The sequence below is a fragment of the Pocillopora verrucosa genome, chromosome 2, assembly GCF_036669915.1.
Source record: "Pocillopora verrucosa isolate sample1 chromosome 2, ASM3666991v2, whole genome shotgun sequence".
In the NCBI taxonomy this organism is placed as follows: Eukaryota; Metazoa; Cnidaria; class Anthozoa; order Scleractinia; family Pocilloporidae; genus Pocillopora; species Pocillopora verrucosa.
Window position 1 is genome coordinate 11,084,281 of NC_089313.1, and position 11,059 is coordinate 11,095,339.

The 11,059-nt window shown below is 40.8% G+C and overlaps 1 long non-coding RNA gene across 1 annotated transcript; it reads right to left on the reverse strand.

Annotated features, from left to right (window-relative positions):
- Positions 1–843: 843 nt before the first annotated feature.
- On the reverse strand, positions 844–7,648 carry LOC131771218 (uncharacterized). Its single transcript, XR_010716750.1, has 4 exons — positions 7,233–7,648; positions 6,423–6,499; positions 1,690–1,767; positions 844–1,273 (listed from the first exon to the last, which is right to left on the reverse strand). It is a non-coding gene; the product is annotated as an uncharacterized lncRNA (long non-coding RNA).
- Between the last annotated feature and the right edge of the window lie 3,411 nt (positions 7,649–11,059).

Here is an 11,059-nt window from a genome sequence, read left to right on the forward strand (position 1 = left end):
GACTGTTATGAAGTACTTAGTTAGTTCAGTATCATTTTCTCATTCGGTAATATTTAGCATATAGTTACTGTATGAATTAAAAGTCCGAAGTTATTTCGGTTAAAGCTCTAGCGATGAGTTTCCAAATCGACTGTTTTGTCTATTTTCCTTCAGTGGACGTGCTTAGTTTGTCTCTATAGTGACCTTGCTTTGGACCCACACGAATTAAAGTTCTTGTTTTGGGCTTACGCAGTCAAATATTGATTCAGTTGAGCGAAAGCAATCAGTACATTGTTGTTCATTTGTGAGATTCTTGTAAAAGTGTTTGGGTTAGTGATCTAACAACAAATGCTTAATCTTCAAGGTCAGTTAGCTAGCATTCCCACTCATGCTTACCGATAGTAAATATATAAGCATGTACTTTAGAGTTTACATAGTAGTTAGTAAGAATTACAAGAGTGAGATTCAGCCGGTAAGAATCAAAGTGTGAGAATCAGAGATAGATCAATCAGAGGTACAATCAGAGTGAGGTAAAATTGATGTAAGTAGAATTGTATATTAGGAGGCGATTGCTCAGAAACGAAAAAAATAAAGTCGCAAAACTGGAACTAAATGACTTTCCTGTGTTCTAACTGACCCTGGAGCAGCTCAGCTTACCCACCAACACCCTCCACGAGAAAAAATTGTCAGGCCCTAGGCAAGTTTGTGAAATTAAAGTAACAGCTTGGCTCTTCTGTTTTTGCTGCTGTTAAAAATGACCAGATACACCTACCATTGAGCTGCTTGATCCATTGTCTTTCTGTACTTGGGATTCACTCGGAAAAACCCCAATCACTATCTATAAAGGTACAGAACCAAACACTCCAGGTTTTGATTCAGTTTTTACTCCAAAGAAGCCAGTATTTGAAGTGGCTGATTGGTTTAAGTTTGTACTAAACATAGCCGCGGATTGGTTAGTTAAAGGAAAACTGGTCATTCCAGTTTGCTGATTGCTGGCACTTAAAGTATTCTAAAAAACATTTCCAGTCATCGCTGGGACACTGCTCTGTCCAAACAGGCTTACTTGATTGGTAGAATTACTTGTGCTGAATAGGTTACTTTGTTGGTTCAATGTAGCTGCTGGAGATGAGAAGCCAGTCGACTGAAAAACAGGGCCATTAGTTGCAAAACTACTCATCTGACCAAATGAACAATGTCCATTAAAACCTATCCCTGGTTGTGTCTGTAGCATTGATGATCCTGCTTCCATTGACTCTGCTGCCTTATGGCTGCGCTGCTTCTTTATCTCTTCTTGCTGGTAATAAAAAACAAAATTGTCCAAGTGTTTCAAAAAGAACATATCACTATAATATTCAATGACCTACATAGGCTTAGGGAGTCTCCACAGATATCAGGACTGTATTTTTTCAATCAATCTTTACTGAGGGAACCAACATCACCATAAGTGGTTTACAGAATGGTCCTCACAACATATGATCACATTTAAATGATGGTAGTGACAAGCAACTCTGGGCATTTATCAATCTGTAATATCCAGTAATTGAACACTAGAAAGGCCCATTCATGACACCGACATCAGTCATCCCTGTTAGTGCATGGAGGATAATTCACAACTTTCTCATCACTATTTTCAAAGATAGACAAAACTGTTTGTTGCTATATGTGTTCAAGGAAAGAATACTGTATAAAAGGTTTATTTTTTGAGCTTACAATCTGTGAGACTGACATGCGTCCTAACTGCTACCGCTTTTGTTGATTAGCAGTGATAAGAGTTTTCAGTCCTTGTTGCTGTAAACAAAACCAAAAATTGGATAATTAGAGTGAGTTTGAAATATCTGAGGAAAATGTTAAGTCAGCCCCATGTCAGAACAAACATCTCTTCCTAAAATTCTGGGCTATGAATCTTAACCCCTTGTGGTGTTCGGATGGCACGAGAAACGGAGATATATTCTTTGATTTCAACACAGAACTTTTAATAACTTCTAACATGTGTCGTCGCCATTATCGGAAGTGATCATACATCGAATCATGAACGGAAGCGAGGCTGAATTAATGTAAACGTAAATCGAATACAGCACATCTCCCCCTTTAAGATAATAAAAGAGAAACTACTTAGACATACTTGTTTCTTATCTAGCGTGAAATTCAAAATCAAAACAACGTCAATCAAATGTCCTCAAGTAATCGTCATTTTGTTAAGAAACACATCCTGGGTAGCTATTGTCGCATCCTGGGTAGCTATAAGAACGAGGTGTGCACTTCTCCACTACTATTCCAGACTGTCCTCTGTCTTGTACCATCACTTCATCTCCCTTCTCTAAGGGAACAAGAGGCCTCGCTGAATGCCTTCTGTCAAAGTGCAGCTTCTGTTTGGTTTTGTGATTGTCTTCAAACTGACTTAGGGCATGATTCTGCACAAGGTTTGGGGACAGCTGAGACGGGGCCACCGGCACTTTGGTTTTTAGCCTCCTTGACATCATTAGCTCACTGGAGAATAACCATTAGCCAATGGTGTCGCTCTATACTGTAGCAAAGCAAGATAAGGATCTTGAGAGCCAGCTAGGAGACGTTTAGCTGTTTGCACTGCTCTCTCTGCTTCACCGTTGCCTGAAGCATGACCTGGGCTGCTAGTGACATGTCGAAACCCGTAATCTAAAGTGAACATCTTAAATTCCCTTGATGTATAGTAGCTGGCATTGTCAGATTTTACTTGATCTGGAATTCCGAATCTGGAAAATGCACGTTTCATCCTGTCTATGACCTCTGCTGAGGCGGTTGAACTCAGACTAGCTACCTCTATCCATCTGGAGTAGTAATCAATCATTACTAAATACAGTCTTTTATTGAGTTCATAGACATCAGTGGCTATGTATTGCCATGGTCGTTGTGGGAGCATGGTAGGAACTAGAGGTTCTGGAGGATTTTTCCTGTTAGACTGACACTTGCGACAGTTTTCAATTAACTCCTCTATATTCTTCATCATGCTTGGCCACCACACTGTGTTTCTGGCCAATGCCTTGCACTTGACAATCCCTTGGTGACCGTCGTGGATCTTATCCAGGACTTCCAATTTCATAGACGATGGTATAACGACTCGAGGTCCCATCATCAACAGCCCTTTAACCACTGTCAGCTCTGCTCTATGAGCAAAATAAGGGCTGACTAAACCCTTGACATTATGTTTTTCAGGCCAACCTTCAGCTACATAGTTCATAATTTGCCTGCATGCTTCATCCTCCTGTTGATGGATCATAATATCATCTAATTTGCTATCACTGATAGGCATTCCAGCTATGACTTGATGAGCATATAAGTTCACTTCCTCATGAAATGAATCACCTGATTTGGCTGGTGTTGGAGAACGGGATAGCGTGTCGGCAGTGTACAACAGTTTTCCTGGCACATGAACAGGTGTGAACGAGTATCTCATGAGCCTCATTCTCATTCGTTGAATACGTACGGGTAGTTGATCCAACTCCTTCGTGGATAGCAGTGGTACAAGAGGCTTATGATCAGTCTCTAGTATAATATCCTTTCCCAGAATGTAATCTGTGAATCGTTCACATGCGAAGGTACTAGCTAAGGCCTCCTTTTCAATCTGGGCGTACCTTTTCTCTACATCCAGAAGGCTTTTGGACGCATACGCCACTGGCGCCCACCTGTCACCGTGCTTTTGCAAAAGCACTCCGCCAAGTCCGTATGAAGACGCATCTGCTGACACCTTGGTCTCTAGTGAAGGATCATATATTTGCAACACTGGGCTGCTCGTCAAGCATTGTTTAATCTCTTTAAAAGCCTGTTCCTGTGCTGGACCCCAGCACCATGCACTGTGAGAGCTCAAGAGTTCACGTAGAGGTTGTGTCATAGTAGCAAGGTTGGGTACAAACTTCATGAGCTGGTTCACTGTACCCATCAGACCTCTTACCTCACTCACATTCTCTGGAGCACGCATTTTCAATATAACCTTCTCTGGAGAGCTTTCCACACCATTAACTCCGATCCGATGACCTAGAAAGTCAATCTGGCTTTTGCTGAATTGGCACTTATCCTTATTCAAGGTGACACCTGCTGCTTTCAGCCGTGTTAATGTCTGTACGAGTCTCTCGTCATGTTCCTCCTGGTTCTTTCCGAACACGACAATGTCATCCATGAGACATACCACACCTTGTTGACCACCTAGTATTCGGTAGATCTCACTCTGAAACTTCTCAGGGCCAGATTTGATACCGAAGGGAATTCGCTTATATCGAAATCGACCAAATGGTGAGATGAACGTGGTCAGTTTCCTTGAATCTTCATCCAAGCAGATTTGGTGGAAGCCCGCATTGGCATCCAGTTTAGAGAAAACCTTAGCACCTCCCATCAGAGCAATTGTATAATCCACTGTGGGGAGCATGATTCTTTCTCTCTTCACTACTTCGTTAAGCTTCGTGAGATCCACACAGATCCTCACTTTGCCATTTCCTTTAGGCACCACGACCATAGGAGAACACCATTCCGATGGTTCTGTGCACCGTTCTATAACATCTAGCTCGATAAGCTTGTCAAGTTCAGCTTTGGCTAGAGGAAGTAGTCGAATAGATATCCTCCTGGGAGTCATCACACTGTATGGCTCTGCGTTTTGCTCGATCTTAATCTTATATTCTCCTTCTAGCTTTCCTAAGCCTTTGAACATTGATCCGAACTCCGCTGACTGGATAGGATCTGACGTAACTTTTCCAATGAACTTAACGACACCTAGATCTGCACAAGCGTCTCTACCTAGCAATAGAGAGCCTTTGGGGAACACATATATATCCTCTGTGATTGTCTGATCACCTTTCTTTAGTTCTGCAGTAAAGAATCCAAGAGTTGAAAGGTTGCTTTGATCTGGGCCACTAAGAGGCCTGTCAGGCTTCTGCAAAATGAAGTGTGAAAACTGTGTATCATACACAGCTTTGGAAATGACTGTCACATCTGCTCCAGTATCAACAGCAAATTTCAGGCTCTGACCTGACACCTGGACTTCCGTAAACCATGCACTCCTACATTTCCTGTTGTTGATACTCTCAATAGAGTAACTTTCATCACTGATGCTTCCTAAGAAGTAGTACTCATCTGAGTCAGACTGCACTTCTGCTACCTCTTGTACAGACCCTTTTCCTTTACTACTCCTGCAGACCTTGCCCCAATGTCCTGGGCGTTTGCACTTGTTACATTTACTGTCTTTTGCAGGGCATCTTTCTCTGGGGTGCACCTCCTTTCCACACCACCGGCATGACCGGCTATTCGACGCCTGGGAGCAATTTGATGCACTTATTTGCTGCCCGTTACTACGTGGTCCCTTGTCACGAGGGCCTCCTTTCCGCCTATGTTGAACTGCCTGCACTTTAGAAGTCTCTCCTTTTATATCCTGAGCCCACCTTCCAGAACATTCTTCTGCTCTACACTCATTTATCGCTTTTTCTAAAGTCAGTTCACCATCTCTCAACAGCCGTGCTCTGACCTTATCACTATTTATACCCAATACGATCTTATCTCTGACAAAATCGTCCTTTAGTTCACCGTAGGCACACGTAGACACGAGAGTGTTAATTTGTGATAAGAAATTATCGAAACTCTCACCTTCTGATTGCGTATACCTGTGAAACTTGTAACGTTCATAAGTAACATTTGTTTTCGGCGTGCAGAACCTCTGGAATTTCTCCAGAATTAATTCCGGATCCAGTTTGTCCTCTGCTGGTACATGTTCCTCCCCTTCGGGGTCACCTACCGCTGGAGCCCATGTGAAGCCATTGTAGATTTTCAGCGCCTCCTCACCTGCGAGATTTAGCAGTATAGCACTTCTCCTTTCCTTACTGGCAGTAGATAATCCAATGGCGTTCACATATAATTCGTACTGCTGCTTGAACAACTTGAAATTCTCACTTGCATTTCCCGATAGACAAAGAGCTTTCGGTGGTGGAAGATTCGTAGCCATATTTCCGCGTAATTCCTGATCACTGATCGCTAAATATCCGTTCTGGACACAGTTTATATCTTCTTGTTCACTTCTGACACCATGTGGTGTTCGGATGGCACGAGAAACGGAGATATATTCTTTGATTTCAACACAGAACTTTTAATAACTTCTAACATGTGTCGTCGCCATTACCGGAAGTGATCATGCATCGAATCATGAACGGAAGCGAGGCTGAATTAATGTAAACGTAAATCGAATACAGCACACCCCTAACCCCTAAGAGTGACTAGCATCTAAATTCTCCTTACAGTATCACCTCTGAATAAAAAATTTACGACAATCAAGGAACTGATTGCCGAACAAAGCTCTTACTTGTCAAACAAAATCTCCTTGTCAACACCATAGGAAATGTATAGAGAACAGTATGGAGAATATGCATACTGATGTTAGGGTGTAAAGGGTTAAGGAGTAAAGGATTAAGTGTAAAGGATTATCATCTTACATAGCTATCAGCCTTCCCTTCAGCATTTGCATTGTATGCCTCAAGGCGAATTTCTTCTGGAGAGAAGTCCAGCAAACCTAAAATAACATTCATAGCACAAGTCATCATTATAATAATTTAAACATAATTCAATGAGGCTACCATGTTATAACTGCTACAGCATGCTTGATAAAGTCACCTTCTGTTAACTTTAAAATTTCAAGCCCCACACCTCTCTACAGAAAATATATTTACAGTAAGAGTAAGAAAACCGTAACTTCTGAAAATATTTCTGGATGGGGAGACGAGTCAACCAGGTGTGAGAAATCTTCACGGTATGCAGTCACATTCATTGATTTGCAGTTTTATGGTTTGCTGACATGTCCTGATCTCCTATGTGATTGGTCAGAATTCAATAAACATTTCAAGCATTTTTCAGGTGTTCATAGTTTTTTTTTAACCCTTTAACTCCCAAGATCTGATTGATAATTCTCCCCTCTGGTGGCTACACATTTGCTTGTAAATTAGTTTGGAGAATTTGGTATCAATTCAAAATAACAACTTCTACCCGATAAGTTTACGTATTATTATTACCTGTTTGTTTGATAACATATGTATGTTGTAAGGAGAATTACCTGTTAATCACTCCTGGGAGTTAACTTGGGTGGTACTCCTCAAGTAGATTGGAAAACATAATACAATTGGAGATGGGGGGTGGGGGGGGGAAGGGGCTGTGACAGAAGCTATAGCAATCCACCTATAATAAGTTTAAATAAAAGGCCAATTAAACAGCCCTAAGAGTGGATTATGTAAAACTTCATATCAACTTACCTGGTAAGCATGGTTCTTCCTTTGTGTAAGTGAAACAAGACAATGGCCATTGTTTACTCTTTTCCCGCATCGCCATATCAGTTTGTATGGTTATTCTGTTAATTTAAAGAACACACCGCTGTAGACAATCGAGTCATTATCTTGTCGCTCCTAGGAAAAAGGGAAAATGTCAATAGCCTAGCTAGCTAGGTGGAGCCAATATCTTGGTACTTTTGACAAATGTCGCCGTCGGTCATGACATAACTATTGCGACTGTCGATTCAAGCTGATAGCGAAGACAAAATAAACAGATTACTGCAGAGAAAGCTGAAAGAGATTTTCCGGCTTCGCTTGTGTAACATGGAAGCCACGGCCTTTCCAGTCTCGTGGAGTAGTTGTTCCTTCACGAGAGTTTTTGAAACAATGTTGCGATGTATACAAAATGTTGTTCCTGTTTGTCTTATTTCCTCCACTCGCCAATCTTTCGATTGCTATCCCTAGAAACAATTGACAGCTCTGCACTTGGTCCGAATTATCATCTTTTCAAGCGGTATGTGTTTATTTTGTAACAAAAGTGCGGACCGAGATGAAAACTGTTCCTTCCACTTGATATATTTCCGACGTTAGTCGATCAAATCACATTAACCTACCTTCGTAAATCATTCATCCCAGATAACAGAATAAAATAAACATGCTGACGATGGTATCTGAATTCGTCCTTTGCCAAACACAAACGACCCCACAAGATCACTTTCTCCAGGCACCGAAAACATATACAAAATAGTTAATTTTAATCAGACATTCATCTAGAGATAGCACCGAGCAAACAAACCTAGGAAATATATAATCGGCACACTCAACAAATCATGAATCTTGCAACAAAGCTTGCCCTTAAAGAACTGCTCAAATCAACACCTCAGACAATGTTTGATTCAGAATTTTTCCACTCACTCTCTTCGTGAAAGAACAATAACCATGATCATGCTACAGAACACAGGACTCCATTTTCTCTCGAACAACTATCCACCATTTTCATAGCATGAGTAACACGTTTACTATAGGTAATCTGATATCTTTCATCTGTCCAGTAGTATCGCGTTTCTCATGAAGTGCGGTAAAATATACGTTAAAAACACAAAAAAGCCAACATTTCTCATTCTAAAAGATAATCCCATTTTATGAACTGCTCTCTTCGAATCCCCCATTACTAAGTTGAAATTTAAACACCACTCAAACCAAAGAACAGAAACGACGCTCTGATTGATGCGAGATACAAACCCTAATGCGGCGATCTGATTGGTGCGAAATACATACCCTAAACGATCTGATTGGTGCGAGCAACATACCACTCTCTGTTCGCTAACATAAATGTTATTCACTTATTTACTTTTTTAATAACTCAAAAACGACTCACAACTTGGAGAATGACATTCTTTAATTAGACCGTGGATAGCTTAGCTTATGTCAAGCACAAAATTGCAACCTTGGATTTAACTTTATTTCTTAATTACAGCTAGATTGCTTCAAACACTTTCACGCTGTCTTCTTCTGAATTGCTCATGAAACACGCATGCTCTTGATAGGGTCAGCAAGGGACCAAAGCGGTGGAAGCTCCTTGGTAGTTGGTTACTGTGTACACCTGCCACGAGCTTTGCTTAGATCCGACCTTCACGGAGAACGCCCCGTTGGTAAAGTTTACTGGTTCAGTAGTAAGGTCCGGATTGTTCTTGGTAAGAGGCTATGGCGAGAAACCATATGGACCCAAGATCTGATTAGTAATTCTACCTTTTAGAGAGTATGCATTTACTAGTACAGAAGTTAAGGAAATTGGGCTTTATACTTAAGAGCCTGTCCACGAGAGCACCGGGCAGTTGTGCTATATGCCACCTCACCGATTTCAATGAAACTTTGCCAGTTTAAAGGGTCTACCTCAAAACTCAAAAAGACAAACCGGTTTCTGTTTTGGTTTTTTCCGGAGGGAGATAGACCCCCCCCCCCCCGGTTTTTCTTGGTTTTCACCAAGGAAATCGCTTCAAAATAGGTAAAATGTATGAAGCTCTCACTGCGATGGTATTTAACCAATTACTCTGAGAATTTGCACACATATTTTTCCATCCTTAATTAATGTTCGCTGCAAGTATCAGTCAATTTGATTGACGGCTTGTCAATCAACAGAGGCAAAGAAACGACTGTGTTTTTAGACTTTTCGATTCATCCAAATATTTGACAACTTTGAGGTCAAATATCTCCCCTTGCCAGAAAGCTACAACACTAATCTTGATTCCCCTTTATAACCCATTATTTCATCTCTGAAAATCATCAAAAAAATCTTTGGGCGCTACCGTATTTTTGACTTGGATGCCTTTAAAATCTGCGACTGTGACAAGTTTCTCTCAACTACACCTGTTACGCAATTCTTGCTTTAGGCGGTCGCTTGACCAAATAAACCTACATTTTTTGGCTCTTTATACAAGATGATTGATCAAGAAAGGTGAAAAATGCAAAAAACTCTCGAGATTTTTGGTAGGAACGGAAAATTTCACGTTTAGAGAGATGCATGTTGGCGAAAAATCGAAGAGAAAATCGTAGCGTTTCTTTCTTCAGTCGTTTATTACTTTGGAGATTTGCTAAAATCAGTAAATATGGCTTTTGTACGGCACAAAACATTCATTAGTCTATAGTTTGATTGTTTATCATCATCATTGCTCATTTTAGGAGCTTTTAAAGTCACATGCTGCGTGTTTGTTGACATGACTACAAGTTCCAGTGTACTACAACTTCGGCTTTTACAGACGAGAAATTCTGCGCTCTCGCTTGAGAGCAAATATCAATAGTTCTATCAGACTAAAAACTGTGCTTCTATCCCGAAAATAAAATTAAAATAGAGTTGTCGTTGTCACTTAGCGCCATCGAACATTTCCATGCAGAACTCCGCTAAGCTAACATCTGTTGCGTGACCCGAAGACTTTCCTTAGGAATTATTCAAGCGCGTTGTTCATGCTGTCTGCTAGATAGCAATTTCAGAATAATCTGCAGATCTCTATGATTATTTGCCTACTTCGATCGTAAAATATCTGCATATTTTTCAAGCATTCTATTACTACATATAAATCTACATCTCTCTAGATCGAGTGTTGCCGGCGTTTAATTGCGTGACTTGTAAATTTATTAAGAATGAGCCAGCAGTATTTTGACCAGTAGGCTTCCTGCAAATTTCCCTTGAAGAAATCCCAAGACATAGTCAGTTGTCTTCGTGAGCAAAGACAATAAATATGAAAGAAAAGTGAGATGCAAATGTCGTTATTTTTTTTTTTTAGCTTAATAGCAGCTGTACCCTCTGCTACAGTCTTCGTCTACATTTTGCAAGGTCCCTCCTTATCTTCTGCCTTGTTCGGTCAGTTTCGACTTCTGTAGCTAGATCATCGGCATCGGCCTCTTCGTCATCATTCATATTTACAGAGAGGGACCTCGTCAGTAAACCAATTTTTGTTACGGCAGATAACCGCCTGAAGTATCGAGCGATTTGCTGCTCTACACCCACGAATTTATAGGTATGAGCTGTTGCCGTCCCTGGCCAGCGCGAGAAAAATAACATTTGGTTCTACAGTTAGTTGCAAATGAGCAAGACAACTGCACCATCTTGACTCCATCAATTCGAGTGTTAGGTTAAATTGAGGGCTTTTTAGACACTTGATTTCTTACATGGCATCACTATGAAGACGTAATACAACTGATACACCTACATTACATAGGATTAACAATGTCTGTTGCGCTGTTGCGAGAAGGAGGAAAATATTACCGGAAGTGTAAACTCTTTAAGAGTTTCAGAGACGTTTCAGAGATGTCTA